General features: G+C 42.7%; 1 protein-coding gene and 1 long non-coding RNA gene across 2 annotated transcripts in view; both read left to right on the forward strand.

The window, feature by feature from the left end:
- The first annotated feature begins 7,634 nt into the window (after window positions 1–7,634).
- LOC126940484 (uncharacterized) lies at window positions 7,635–8,497 on the forward strand. The gene is made up of 2 exons (XR_007720762.1): window positions 7,635–7,830; window positions 8,178–8,497. It is a non-coding gene; the product is annotated as an uncharacterized LOC126940484 (long non-coding RNA).
- A 2,284-nt stretch (window positions 8,498–10,781) lies between these two features.
- The window catches only part of SUGT1 (SGT1 homolog, MIS12 kinetochore complex assembly cochaperone), a 65,903-nt gene continuing 62,665 nt past the window's right edge, over window positions 10,782–14,019 (forward strand). Inside the window, exon 1 of the mRNA XM_050766353.1 lies at window positions 10,782–11,036. The gene's annotated coding sequence lies outside the window, so the exon portion shown is untranslated. The remainder of the gene's footprint in view (window positions 11,037–14,019) is intronic.

Genomic DNA, 14,019 nt, shown 5'->3' on the forward strand with positions numbered 1-14,019 from the left:
AAGGTCGACTTGACTAGATGTGGTGCACAGCTGAGAAAGCACTGCTGAGCTAAAGTGGATGGCGTGAAGGAATCAGTCATGGGACAGTCTTTGGGACAGCTATTCCAGGCCAAAGAACTTTCCATGCCTAAGCTGAAGGCCCCGAGGCAGGGCTGTGCTGGGAATGCACAAAGAAAGGAATGAATGGACCTCACAGCACAGGGGCCAATCATTTGGGGGTCATTGGCAGGCATGTCTTTTATCTAACAGGAGACTATTTTTGCCTCCAGAGGGCACTTGAACATAACAAATGCATCTGAGGGCCAGCTTGAGTTAACACTCAGAGAAGCAGTTTCCTGAAAGCATAACTTCAGAGGGCCAGGAAAGCAAAAAGAAAATAATCTCAACTGAAGCCTTTGCTTATTGAAATTTGAAAGCACCTCATTTAAAAATTAACTTTTATGAGATAGTGCAAGTGTAAGCTGGCAATGTGGGCTTTCATACATTAGTGTTAGTTTAACAACATAGCCCTCCCCTTGGTGGATAGATGAGAGAGGAGTTTGACTGGTAGGAGAGGGGACGGAAGGCTAATTTAGAGAGGTCTCGGCCAGGATGTCTGGACTGGATGAGACCCAAAGCAAGGAGGCTCTGAGAAGCTAAAAGGCAACATAGAGAGGGGCCAAGGGACAGGGGAGAATGAATACAAGAAGGCAAGAGGATGGGCTGGGGGACCCAGAGTATTCTCATGTACTTTAGAAATTGACCGGAGGACAGTTCTGCTTGGTCCTATCTCTGTCATCTCCAAAAGTCATGTTCTAAGCACTGTTTCAACATAGTTCTATGTCATATGCTGTGCAATACACACTAGTGTGACACGATCCTGGTCTTCCATGCACTTAAAATCCAAAGCAATTTTACACATGAATATACTAAGAGTGAGTCATCTTACGTGGAGGGGAAAGACAAGTACCTAGACAATCTAATTTGAAGGGCATGAAACCACTTCCTCTTCTGTCCCATCTCCTGTAACTCCAGTCTGCACTCCAGCCTGGAGAGAGAGTGACACTCAAAAAAAAAAAAGAAATCCAAATATGCTGAGAGGCCATGCTGTGAGGAAGCCCAAGCAGCCAGGTACAAAAGTCATGGGGCAAGCTGGGTGCAGTGTCTCACACCTGTAATCCCAGCACTTTGGGAGGCCAAGGCAGGCGGATCACCTGAGGTCAGGAGTTTGAGATCAGCCTGGCCAACATGGTGAAACTCTTGTCTCTATTTAAAAAAAAAACAAAAATTAACCAGGTGTGGTGTCATATGCCTGTAGTTCCAGCTACCCTGGAGGCTGAGGCAGGAGGATAGCTTGAACCTGGGAGGCAGAGGTTGTAGTGAGTCGAGATCAGAACGACTGTGCTCCAGCCTGGGCAACAGAGTGAGACACCATCTCAAAAAGAAAAAAAAAAAAGGTCATGGGGCAAACGTGTGGAGAGAGGTTCAGCCAGCCCCTGTTTCTTCCAATTACTGCAGCTGAGGCATCACATGTGTGGGTGAAGAAACCATCCTGGACATCCAATCTTATCTGATGGCGACCACATGAGAGATCAAAGTAGGGACCACCCAGCTGAGGCCCATCTACCACAGAACCAGGAGAGATAGTAAGTTGCTGTTTTAAGATACTGAGTGTTAGGATGGTTTGTTGCACAGTAACGGATAACTGGAACATAGGATGATTTTGTTTCTTCATTTTCCTGTAAGGTTTGTTGAGTTTATTAGTGTAGAATTTCATGAGATATCTAGTGCAAAGTACTGATCTCTAATGTATCAGGACCGATCTCAGTTGAGTTGCTATTTCTTGCCAAAGGTCACTTGTTTCTAAAAAGTGCATTTCCAGGGATTCCTGGGAAGAAAATGACTGGTGAATCATATATCATAATAGAGACTTAGAGAAAGAAAAACATTTTCTACTTTCTGGCTTTATTTTTGTCACTCTCATAAATGATCGCTCTGGACAAACATTGGACAAATTATAGTTTTTCAAAGGACAGACTTTTAAAATTTGGGGAAGTTTATTGAAATTCTCTTTATGGTTTAATTTATGGCCAACTAGAACTATCCTATTTTTTTAAGTGAAATTTATTTATTTATTTATTTATTTATTTAGAGATAGGGTTTCACCCTGTCACCTAGGCTGGAGTGCAGTGGCTTGATCACTGCTCATTGTAGCCTCGACCTCCTGGGCTCAAGCAATCCGCCCACCTCAGCCTCCCAACTAACAAGGACCACAAGTGCACCATGCCTGGCTACGGTTTTGATTTTTTATAGAGACAGAGCCTCCCCTACATTGCCCAGGCTGGTCTCAAACTCCTGGGCTCAAGGGATCTTCCTGTCTTGGCCTCCCAAAGTGATGGAATTACAGGCATGAGCCACCATGATCAGCCTAAAAGTCAGGTTTATTGGGTTATAACTTATATGTAGTAAAATTCACAATTTTTAGGTGTACATATCTATGAGTTTTGGCAAATGTAAACGGTCATATAAGCCTACCAGAGTCTTAGTAATCTCTTATTTGAGTGTTTCAATAACCCCCAAAAGTTTCCTCCTGCCTCTTTGTCATCAATTCTGTCCTTCCATCTCTATCCCCTGGTAACCAGTGAGCAGATTTGTGTCCCTGTAGCTTTGTCTTTGCAATGTCATGTAAGTGGAATTGTACAGGACTGGTCTTCTTATATCAGGCTTCTTTCACTTAGCATAATGCCTTAGAGATCCATCCATGTTGTTTCAGATTTTTACCTTTAGTACTGTACCAATCTCTCAGCTTTCTCTTTATGTGTATTCTAAGGACAGGCAGAGTTTTGAATAGCTAAATAAGCCACAGGGCCATGATGATGTTTCTCAAAGCTCTGTCAGAGGAACCCTTGCAGAATCACCTGGAGTTCTTGTTAGATTCTCAGATGGAGATCCACTGAGTCAGTGTGTCTGAGCTACTACTCAGTAATGTATGTTAACAAACACCCCCATGTGACTTTTTCACATGACTAAAGTAAGAGATCCTCAGCTATTCCAGAATTAATGAGAATATCAGAGTCAGATGAACTTGAGTTTGAATGTGGTTCTGCCACTTACTAGCTTTATGAAGTTGGGCAAATTACTTAGGACCTCTCTGCACCTGTTTCTTCCTTTTGACTTGGAAACAGTTAATTTATTCACCAAATATTTTTTGAGGACCATTGTTAAATCTAGCTACAGTTCTAAGAAGTAAGATTGTAGCAGCTAATAAGACAAAGTCCATGCCTTCATGAAGGACATACTCTATCATGGCAAGGTACATAATAAGCATTTTAGCACATAAATATATGAGATAATTGCAGATCATTGAAAATACTCTGTATAATGAAACAATGTTTTGACATACAGGATACATTGGTTAAGGTACAGCCTAGGCTACTTGTAACAAAGAGACTCACAGATACATTTAAACAAGATGGAAGTGGATTCCTCCTCTTTCCTCTGTAACTCTCTGGAGGAGGTGGTGAAAGACACATGTAGAATGCCTTTGTCACTCTCATCTCTGTAAACTTCATCGTTCGGTTGTCTAGTTGCTTCAACTCCTATCATCTGGTCTGTATTCCAGTTAGCAGAAAGGAGAAAACGTTTGTGGGGAATATGAGCCCATTTTTTTAAGGGCACATCACTTCTGTTCAGAGTCTATTGATTAGAACTTCCGGTCCATGATACATTTTTCTGCAAGAGATGCTGGGCAATATAGTCTCTACCTCTGTGGCCATGTGTTTCGATAAAACTCCAAAAGAGAATGGATATAAGTGGACAACAGCAATCCCTGCCAGAGAGTGTGACTAGATGGGGCGGGAGACTACTTTAACCAGGGTAATCAAAGAAAGCCTCTTTTGTAAGAAAGTAAAATTGAAGGAACCAATTGGTAGAGAAGGCTAAATTTCAATTCCCGCTTGTGACCCTCAGCCAGGCGCTTTCACATAGTCTCAGCCTATCTGCTCTCTTGCAGCAGGGAGGTAATTTACTGTATCTGCACTGCCTTAGAGTAGATTAAGAACAGGATAACTGGGACAAGATCTTCCCCTAGAAAAACTGTGAAATTGAGATGGAAGTTTCTATCTCCTTTGTCAAGAGTTTTTTGGGTTTTAAAAAACCCATTTGAAGACCATTATAAGAAATTGAAAAAAGATGAAGTAACTATTAAATGTGATTTGGATGGACTGCTTATTATATTCAAGAATGGATTTTCCACTGGGTATTCAAATGGTATCAAGAAAAGTATGCCTTACTGCTAATAGTCTATTTCTTGATCCAGATGGAGGTTTACATGGGTGAATTAACTCTGTGATCATTCCTTTAACACATTTTTGGCTGGATGTGATGGCTCACGCCTGTAATCCCAGCACTTTGGGGGGCCGAGGCAGGCAGATCACCTGAGATGGAGTTTGAGACCAGCCTGGCCAACATGGCAAAACCTCGTCTCTACTAAAAATACAAAAATGAGCCTGGTGTGGTGGTGCATGCCTGCAGTCCTAGCTACTTGGGAGGCTGAGGCAGGAGGATCGGTTGAACCCAGGATGTGTAGGTTACAGTGAGGTGAGATCACACCACTGCACTCCAGCCTGGGTGACAGAGCGAGACACCATCTCAAAAAAAATTTTTTTTCATCAACATACTTAAGATTCAGGCACTTTTCCGTATTGAAGATGCTAAAGTTTGTAGGAGGCCACGGTTTTGGACAAGCTTTCTGTACTAGCCCCCAGTACACCAGACTAAACCAGAATAGTCACTTGTGTTAAGTGCCAAGTAATCAAATTGTACTTTGAAATCAGGGCCAGTTTTCCAAAAGCAGGAGACTTGCAGCACCAATCAGAGGGGGCCTAGTTTACCTGAGCCAGCATGACAAGGAAATCCTCTCTGTTTTAACCCTATAAGGAAGATAACTTTGAAATGACCAATCTGATTTTTGTTCCTTCTATTTTCTTCAGTCCTTTTGTGCCTATAAAGCCAAACACTTCTGCTCAACTCACTGGAACACTCATTCTACTTTATAGAGAAGGAGATGTTGCCCTATTCTATAATCACAAATAAAAACCAATTAAACTAAAATTACCATAATTTTGTCTTTTGACGAAGTTATACTTCATTTAAAAAAAAAAAAAGTTTTTTTTTTACAAATAAAACAAAGTAAGCATCCCCAAGTGTACTGTGTATAGCATTCAGTCACAAAGGTTCCATTAGCGTGAGTGGATCTTAGGAAGATCTGCTCAAAGTAAGCTGTGTTTTCAGCGTCACAAAAGCTCACCTCCCCATCTTGATTATTTTTGCGAGGACGGAGAAAATGTCAATGTGAACTTTGGAATGCCTTTATGGAATTTTAGGCTAGTGGTTCCCATGTGCCCCATTAGCCAAAGTTTCCTGCCGGGTTTATTCTCATGCCCTTCCAGGTTTGGGAACCCCACATCTCTACATCTTTTCTGGGTCACGGTTCCCTTTTTCATGAAGGACAGGTAAAAGCCAAGTCTCTCTCTTACATCTTTTTATCTTTTTTTTTTTTTTCCTCTCTCTTTGAGACGTTGTTTTGCTCTGTCTCCCAGGCTGGAGTGCAGTGGCACGATCTTGGCTGACTGCAACCTCCACCTCCCGGGTTCCAGAGATTAGCTCCTGCCTCAGCCTCCCGAGTAGCTGGGACTACTACGGTCGGTCGTGCACCACCACGCTCGGCTAATTTTTGTATTTTTAGCAGAGATGAGGTTTCACCATGTTGCCCAGGCTGGTTGGTCTCCAGCTTCTGGCCTCAAGTGAACCGCCCACCTTGGCCTCCCAAAGTGCTAGGACTAAAAGCCTGAACCACCACGCCTAGCCTGCACAGGCGTTTAATAAAAATTCTATTTCCAAATAGGAGTCCCTAGACCTTAGGGGAAAAATACTTTCATAAAAATAGGTGTAGAATGAATTTTTTGCAAATTTATTTTTAAAGACTGAACCCAAATCCAATGATTGTATTGGTTTCCTTTTCAAATTCCTTGTTAAAGTCCCTCACTGATAACAGATTCTATGAAGATTTTAAAACTATGATGAAAATTAGAATATATAAATAATTCTTTAATATCCATAAGACTTTGTGTATGTTCATGATCAAATTAAAACTTAACTTTGAGATCTCACAGGTCGACAGCACAAGCTCCATTAACAAGAGTAATACAACACCCTAATCTTGCACGGAGGCAACTCCTCACTATTAAAAAGAACCATGGTAAGATCTGAATCCTGCACTTCGCGGGAACCTGCGACACGAAAGCCTGGCCAGCCCCTGGAGCCAACGCAGGGTGCGGTTAAGCCGGGAGTACCATGTACCACGGGCCTGCCTCGCGTCTTCTGCCTTCCCCACCGCAGCAGGACACAGAGGGGCGGGAAAGGGTGACCGGGGTCACCTCCCACTCACCCTCTGAGTGGCCCTAAGGGGGCAGCGGCAGCGGCAGCGGCGAGGCTCACTACACCGCGGGCTGCTCGGGCAGCACACGCGTACGCGCTTAACTGCAGGGAGGACACATTAAAACTCTCCTTTAAGTTCCCTAAGTGGGAACCCAGGAGAGCGCGTCAGCTTTTTCCCACGCTCCCGCCCAGCCTGTTCCCTGAACCCGCCTCTGCCTGCCCAACTCCCGCGCGCCCGCGGGGAATCGGTCCAAGTCTCAGCTTCCTGAGTAGCTGGATTTACAGGCGTGCGCCACCACGCCGGGCTAATTTTTGCATTTTTAGTAGAGACGGGATTTCACCGTATTGACCAGGCTGGTCTGGAACTCGACCTCAGGTGATCCACTCGCCTCGGCCTTCCAAAGTGTTGAAATTACAGGCATCAGCCACCGCGCCCGGCCTAAAGTCACTTGTGAAAAATGAAACGTATGTCTTATTTTGACTCTACCTCAAGGATAAAGAAGGAAAAGAAACGCTATTTCATCGGGCAGCAGGTCCTATGATAACTTTTTTAAACCTCTTTGGTGGCCATGGCGCATTTTGAGAACGTGATGAACGCTGTAGACCCTTTCCCTCCAAAGAATGGACAGTAGTGCTGTTAAAGAACAGACTGATCGACCGGACGCAATGGCTCACGCCTGTAATCCCAGCACTTTGGGAGGCCGAGGCTGGCGGATCACGAGGTCAGGAGTTCGAGACCAGCCTGGTCAACATGGTGAAACCCTGTCTCTACTAAACGTACAACAAACAAACAAACAAACAAAAAAACAGCCGGGCGTGGTGGCGCACGCCTGTAATCCTAGCTACTCAGGAGGCTGAGGCAGGAGAATGGCTTGAACCCGCGAGGCGGAGGTTGCAGTGAGCTGAGATCGCGCCACTGCCTGGGCAACAGAGGGAGACTCGTCTTAGAAAAAAAAAAAAAAAAGCAAGCATAAAAACAGACTGATCATCTGTAGTTTTCGCACTACTAATCACGCCCTCCACTATCTCGTTCGGCGGTCAGGGATCCTCTGAACACTGGCGAGGAACACCTCTAGGAACAGAATCGCCGGATGGGTGGGGTCGCCTGGAGGTAGCTGGCTCCACCCGGCCGCGGGCGAGTCCGGAACACAGTTACCTGCCCCTGTTGCCCACCGGAACGCAAAGGGTGAGGAACGCGCCGGACCGGAAACGGAAGAGAGCGCAGGGGATGTTTTTGGCATGGGGACGCAGTGTTTCAATTGCGCTCTTGGTTGACTGTGTGTCGGCGGCGTTTCCTACGGTCTCGGCGTTTCTACCTCTTCGTCCCCTTTCCTGCCACCCTTTGTCCTCTGGAAGCCCGGAGACATCAGCGGCTGCAATTTTGCTACTCGCTGCTCGGCATGGAACGGTCAGGTACCGCAGTTTAGCGCTCTTGGCCCCGTAGGTCCTCGGGCATTCCAGTACCCCGTCCTGTGCATGCAGTTATCCTCCGACTTCCTGGGAACAGTGTTATTACCTTCTGGGTTTTAGAAGCCATTGCTTTAAATCTGTGAAAAGGAAATTCCCAGAAAGATAAGATGACTTGCCCAAGGTCATAGCGTGCGTGGAAAACAGCTCCGATTACAAGCCTGGTCGCTGTGCCTCATTCATCTTGTCATCAACTCCTGTCAGTTTATTCAAGCTCCAAAAGCGAAGTTGTTTTATCTTTTGCCTCCCAATATTTATTTAATAGTCGCGTTTCTGTTTCCTTCATTCTTTAGTTCATTACTGAAAAACTTTACAGCGTGCCAGTACTGATTATAAACCCCAAGTAAGAGCCTTGCCATCACGGAGCGTGTAGTTCCAGCAAGTAGACACCTCAAGGGCTGTGTAGTGAAGTAATTGCTGATAGTGTACGGAAGCACAGAGTACACTATTCATCCAACAAGTAATTGCTGGCGGAGCAAATAGGGACACCTAACCATCGCAGGGACGTCTCAGGATATCCTTTCTGGAAGAAAAATCTGATGAAATCTGAAGGACCACTGGTTGAAGTTAGCCAGGAAAGAAAAGGTGTTGCGGCATACTTGGTTTTGCTATGTATCCTCCGAGTACTTTATTGTTATGAAAGCCTAATTCCACTGTATAAATTCCATGCATAACACTCAGAAGCCAGTTTGGTTAAGTACAGTGTTGAAGCAGATTAGTAGCCGTGAAGACGGGACGGACCAACTGAATGGAGGAGAAAAATTGCAGAGGTAGAATTAAGGGGATGTGACATCATGGGATAATGGTAGGGTGGTCACAGAGAGCAAAGATTTCAGCTGGCTGCTTTGGAGGATTAGGGTATCCTTAATGTTAGCAGAAGAATGCAGAGCCGGGGTTGAGAAAGATTTTTACATATGTTATAGTTTTTGGAAAACAAAAAAATATCTGTTTATGTCAGGGGGCATTTTAATATAGAAGTGTGAAAAATGGAAAGTCAGTCTGAAAGGGGACATCTTGAATGTCGTTTTGAAGGTGTTGCATTTGAAGTACTGATGAAATGCTGTGAGTGGAAACAAACTCAGGTGGGAGGGTAGGTTTAGAATTTTATTATATTAGTGTTACGGAGTTGTATAATACATGATTTTCCTGTAATGTAGATTGCTTTCTGTGGTATGATAGCAGTCTTGAAAGAAAACATTGTAGTAAAGATTATATGAGATTCATTCCCCTGATTGCCACCTTTTTGATAGAATACCTTTAATATTAACTATTTATTTATTTTCTTTTTTTAAGATGGGGTTTCGCTCTTGTTGCCCAGACTGGAGTGCAATGGCACGATCTCGGCTCACCACAGTCTCCACCTCCCGGGTTCAAGTGATTCTCCTGCCTCAGCCTCCAGAATACCTGAGATTACAGGCATGCCCCAGCTAATTTTGTATTTTTAGTAGAGACGGGGTTTCTCCATGTTGGTCAGGCTGGTCTCCAACTCCTGACCAAAGAATCTGTATTTTAGCAAGGAGCATAGATAATTTCTATGGGCCAGGCACAGTGGCCCATGCCTGTAACACTAGCACTTAGGGAGGCTTAGGAGGGCAGTGGGAGGTCTAGGTGGTCGGATCCCAGGAGTTCCTGGGCAACATGGGAAAACTCATCTCTACAAAAAGTTAGTTCGAACTACTCAGGAGGCTGAAATGGGAGGATCACCGGAGCCCGGGGAGGTCGAGGCTGCAGTGAGCCAACATCATGCCACTGCACTCTAGCCTGTGTGACAGAGCGAGACCCTATCTCAAAAAAAATAATAATTTCTATTCATATTAAAGTTTGAGAAGCAGTGCTGTAGCATATCAGCTTCATAAAAGTAGGGACCATGAAATTCTTATTTACTAATATATAATGCCCAGCACAGGGTAGATATTCACTGTATTTAATGAATGATCTTTAAAATATATTATACCCTCTTACGGAAACTAACACATTCAGAGTTTTTAAAGTTCTTCAGTAATCAAATGCCAAAAGAGGTTTTTAACCCCACAGAGTAAAATTGGATATTTGGGTTACTTAGGACATCTTTTGCATGAGTCTGATATAGATGTAATCATTTGTAGTGTTCTTTTTCATAAATGTATCTAATGAAGAAAGCAAAAATGACATTTCTAGCCTTCAATTATTCTCTTTTCTGTTCCATTTTAGCTTAGCTTACAAGTGGTTATGGGTTAAGTGGCATGTAGCTCGATGAGAATGTTGATCAGATTAAAATAAGACCCACTCAGTTTTTTTAAAGTAATCTTTTTGATAGAAATTTATTTTTGTATTGTTTAATTATAACTTTTTAAAGAGGTATTATATCATGTTAAGAGCAAGGACTTGCAGTCAGTCAGATCTGGGTTTGAGAATAATAAATTGTCACTTATTAATCATGTCAGAGTTTTTCTACCAAACTCTGAGGTAAATGGAAGGAACAGATTTGGGAGCACCAGCACTCCCAGGCGTCCCCTGGCCACCCCAAGGAGCAGGTGATCAATATCTTAGCACACCTCTACTTATTTGTGGCACGCCAGCGTGTCTTAGGCTTTAGTGAGCTGTGAGGTGCATGACCTTGGGTTAGTTACATCCCTGATTTTCAGTTTCCTTATCTGCAAAATGGAGACCTTAGGGAGTTAATGTGGGTGTGAGAAATGTACATAAAACATATTGCACAAGGTGAGGCATGTAGTGTATGCTAATAAATGGTAAGTTGGTGCTGTTACGGTTTTTAACAATAATTATACAAACAAATGGAAAGGGCTTGAATTGAAAAAAACTTTAGATACATGTTTTTTTGCTTTATTAGCCTGCATTGTATTTTTCATTTTTTTTTCTTTAACGCATCTTTCCGGGACAAAAAATAATATCCAAAGATATTTTGGCACTAACGGCGCAATCTGTAGCAAGGAAGTTGAGTGGTCTGGACTGTTGTGACTTCCAAGGAGACTTCAGAGAACCAAGACAGTGTAAAGGAAAACAGGAAAAAAGACTTGTTAGGCTTTATTAAGGGCTCGAAAGTTGAATTGAGCACAGTAAATGTACAAACAACAAAGCCACCCAGCAGAAGTCCACTTAAAAGCTACAACTGGCGGGCCTCAAAGAGCTGCAGAACATGCTCCAAAGAAGAGGTAAATTTAATTGTAATTTGAATGTTGTTTGAAACTAATTTTTTTGTTTTTTTGAGACAGAGTCTTGCTCTGTCACCCAGGCTGGAGTGCAGTGGTGCAGTCTCCACTCACTGGAAGATCTGCCTTCGGGGTTCATGCCATCCTCCTGCCTCAGCCTCCCGAGTAGCTGGGACTACAGGCGCATAACGCCACGCCCGGCTAATTTTTTGTATTTTTAGTAGAGACAGCGTTTCACAAATGCTGTGACTGTATTATATTTAAATAACAAGAGGATATCTGTACACAATCCAGTGAAAGGAAAAGAGAAGTGATCTCATTGAGAATTCCACACTCTTACATATTTATCAGTGTTATTAACTGCCACTTAACTGCCTCTTTAAGCTGCTAATTAACACTGTCATTTACATCTTGATTTGAAGGTAGCCTCATGTCTGTAAAGGACTTGCTTATTTGAAATTTTCAATTTTAAAGGTTTTTTTCTGGAATAAAGTTTTAGCATGTTGATTACAACTGCTGTATATGACTTCCTTTCACCAATAACTGTCAGTGCTTTCAGCTTTCTTGGCTTCCTCAGAGCATTATAATTACTTGTGCTTGTCAAAAGGGTATTACATTTAATTCTAAGTGCAATCAGTGATATCTTGGCATTGTGTCGTAGGTTAAATGGCAGTATTTTTTTTAGTGATACATAATGATGTATTTCAGTGATGTCATTAATTCAAGTAGTGAGGTGTGTGGCTTCAGGATACCCATCACTGACTTCTCTTGTCAGAACAAACAGATAATATAGGCTTCTGTTTCCCAGAATGGCTTAACATTTTAATGGAACTTCTTGGTTTCTACATGGTATCAAAAATACCTCTAGAAAGTATAATTGGGTGGTAGAGTAAGCTAATTTAGATAATCACTACCCATAATAGATACTTCCTCCTCCTCCTACTCCTTTAGAAACAAAACAGTTATATATAAGTGTGTGGAAGTAAATAACACACGCAAACATACATAAATACTTGTCAAGAATGACATTTTTAAGGCTCCCAGACCTATTTATGAACCCTCATGCCCTTTATTATAATTTAACTAACTACTACAGAAATGGTAAAGTGAGTTGAATGCTTTGGAAAGAGTCAGTAAAGGTCATGTAAAAAATTTATTTCCAATTAGGCACGAGTGAGACAAATATACATACGCAGGAGCATCATACCTTTAGATTGCTTTGTAAGCTTTCTTACTTTCTTACTCCACAGAATGTGTTTTCCCATACTCTGTCTCTTTACACCTCCTTAATTTCTTCAAACCTACCTAATTTTGGGGCCTAAAGTAAGCAATTTACTAGCCTGAAGCTCAAGCTCCAACCACCTTGTGCCTGCCCCCCGAATCTTGAATAACAACATGCAAAACTCACATACTTGGTTATTCTGAGAACTGAAACCTACATAAAAATCCTCCTAAACTCGTTTTTATTTAAATTGCTTTTTCCAAGCAAAGTGCAGGGATTGCAGGCGTGAGCCACCGTGCCTGGCAGTTTGAAACTAATTTTTGAAACTCCAGTAAGCTTTTTCTTTTGGCAAAAAATATTTTTAATACAAGTACTTGGGAGATGTTAAATTAATGAAGAATAAATATCAGCTTGTAAACACAGGGACTCTAATAATTACTTGAGATAGGAGAAAACCACCTTAGGGCTGGAGTTGGGACGTGCTAGTGGCAATGCTGTTCTTTATGCACTGAAAATGTTTATGGAGATGTTTGCATATATGCACATCAAAGCACAGCACTTTTCATTAAACTGATTCATGTCACAGAGATCTTTATTCATATGTCTTTCTGCTGACCTTCTCCCTACTATGGCCCTATTGTCAGAAATTGAGTTGAATGATACTTTTTTGATCAACAGAAAATTTTCCCCCCAAAATCATTTTACCCTTAGATTGCTTTGTAAGCTTTCTTACTTTCTTGGTCCACTTTTCCACTTAAACCAAAATTGAAAATATTGCCGGATGGGTGTGATATATATAAAAGATATGTCTTAGAACCTTTTATCAGTGGTCCTGTGTTTCAAAAAGAGGCTTTGGTCCTACATCAAAAGATTGGTGAATGAGATGCATTTGTTTTGAGTTTTTGGAAGGTGTCTTGTAATTATTTTTGCCTCCCCTTCCTGCTCTTCAAGGATTCCAGGGTGCATGGGATTAGATTAGTCATGATCTTTGCTTCATGAGGCACTGTCATCATAGCTTCATGCACAGCCTGCTTTTCTTTCTTTGTATCGTATATTAAATCCCCATTGATATGGTTATCATGGTTACACTACCTCCCAAACTTAGTGGCATAAAACATTCACTCATTATGCTCTCAGATTCTGTGGGTTAGCAATTTGGCTGGAACACAGTGGGGAAGGCTAGTCTGTGCTCTATGATATCTGGCGCCTTAGTTGGAAGACTTAGTAGTCTGAGGCTGGAATCATCTGAAGTTTGCTCACTCATAGGTCTGGCAGTTGATGCCGCTGTCAGCTGAGACCTTAGCTGAGGGTGTTAGCAGAAATACCTACATGTGGCTTTCTTTGTGGCCTGGGCTTTCTCACCGCATGGTGCTGGGTTCCAGGGTGGGTGTCTCAAGAGAAAGTGAGCCAAGAAGAAGTTGTATTTTGTTTCTTTCTTTTTTTCTTTTTGAGACAGAGTCTCACTCTGTCTCCCAGGCAAGGGGAGACAGTGCAGTGGCATGGTCTTGGCTCACTGCTACCTCTACCTCCTGGGTTCAAACAGTTCTCTGCCTCAGCCTCCCGAGTTAGCTGGGATTACAGGTGCCTGCCACCATGCCTGGCTAATTTTTGTTTTGTTTTAGTAGTGATGGGGTTTCACCATGTTGGCCAGGCTGGTCTTGAACTCCTGACTTCATCATCCACCTTCCTCAGCCTCCCAAAGTGCTGGGATTACAGGCGTGAGCCACTGAGCCCGGCCAGTTGTATTTTCTTTTTAATGACCTA

The sequence above is a fragment of the Macaca thibetana genome, chromosome 17 (assembly GCF_024542745.1).
Source record: "Macaca thibetana thibetana isolate TM-01 chromosome 17, ASM2454274v1, whole genome shotgun sequence".
Lineage (NCBI taxonomy): Eukaryota > Metazoa > Chordata > Mammalia > Primates > Cercopithecidae > Macaca > Macaca thibetana.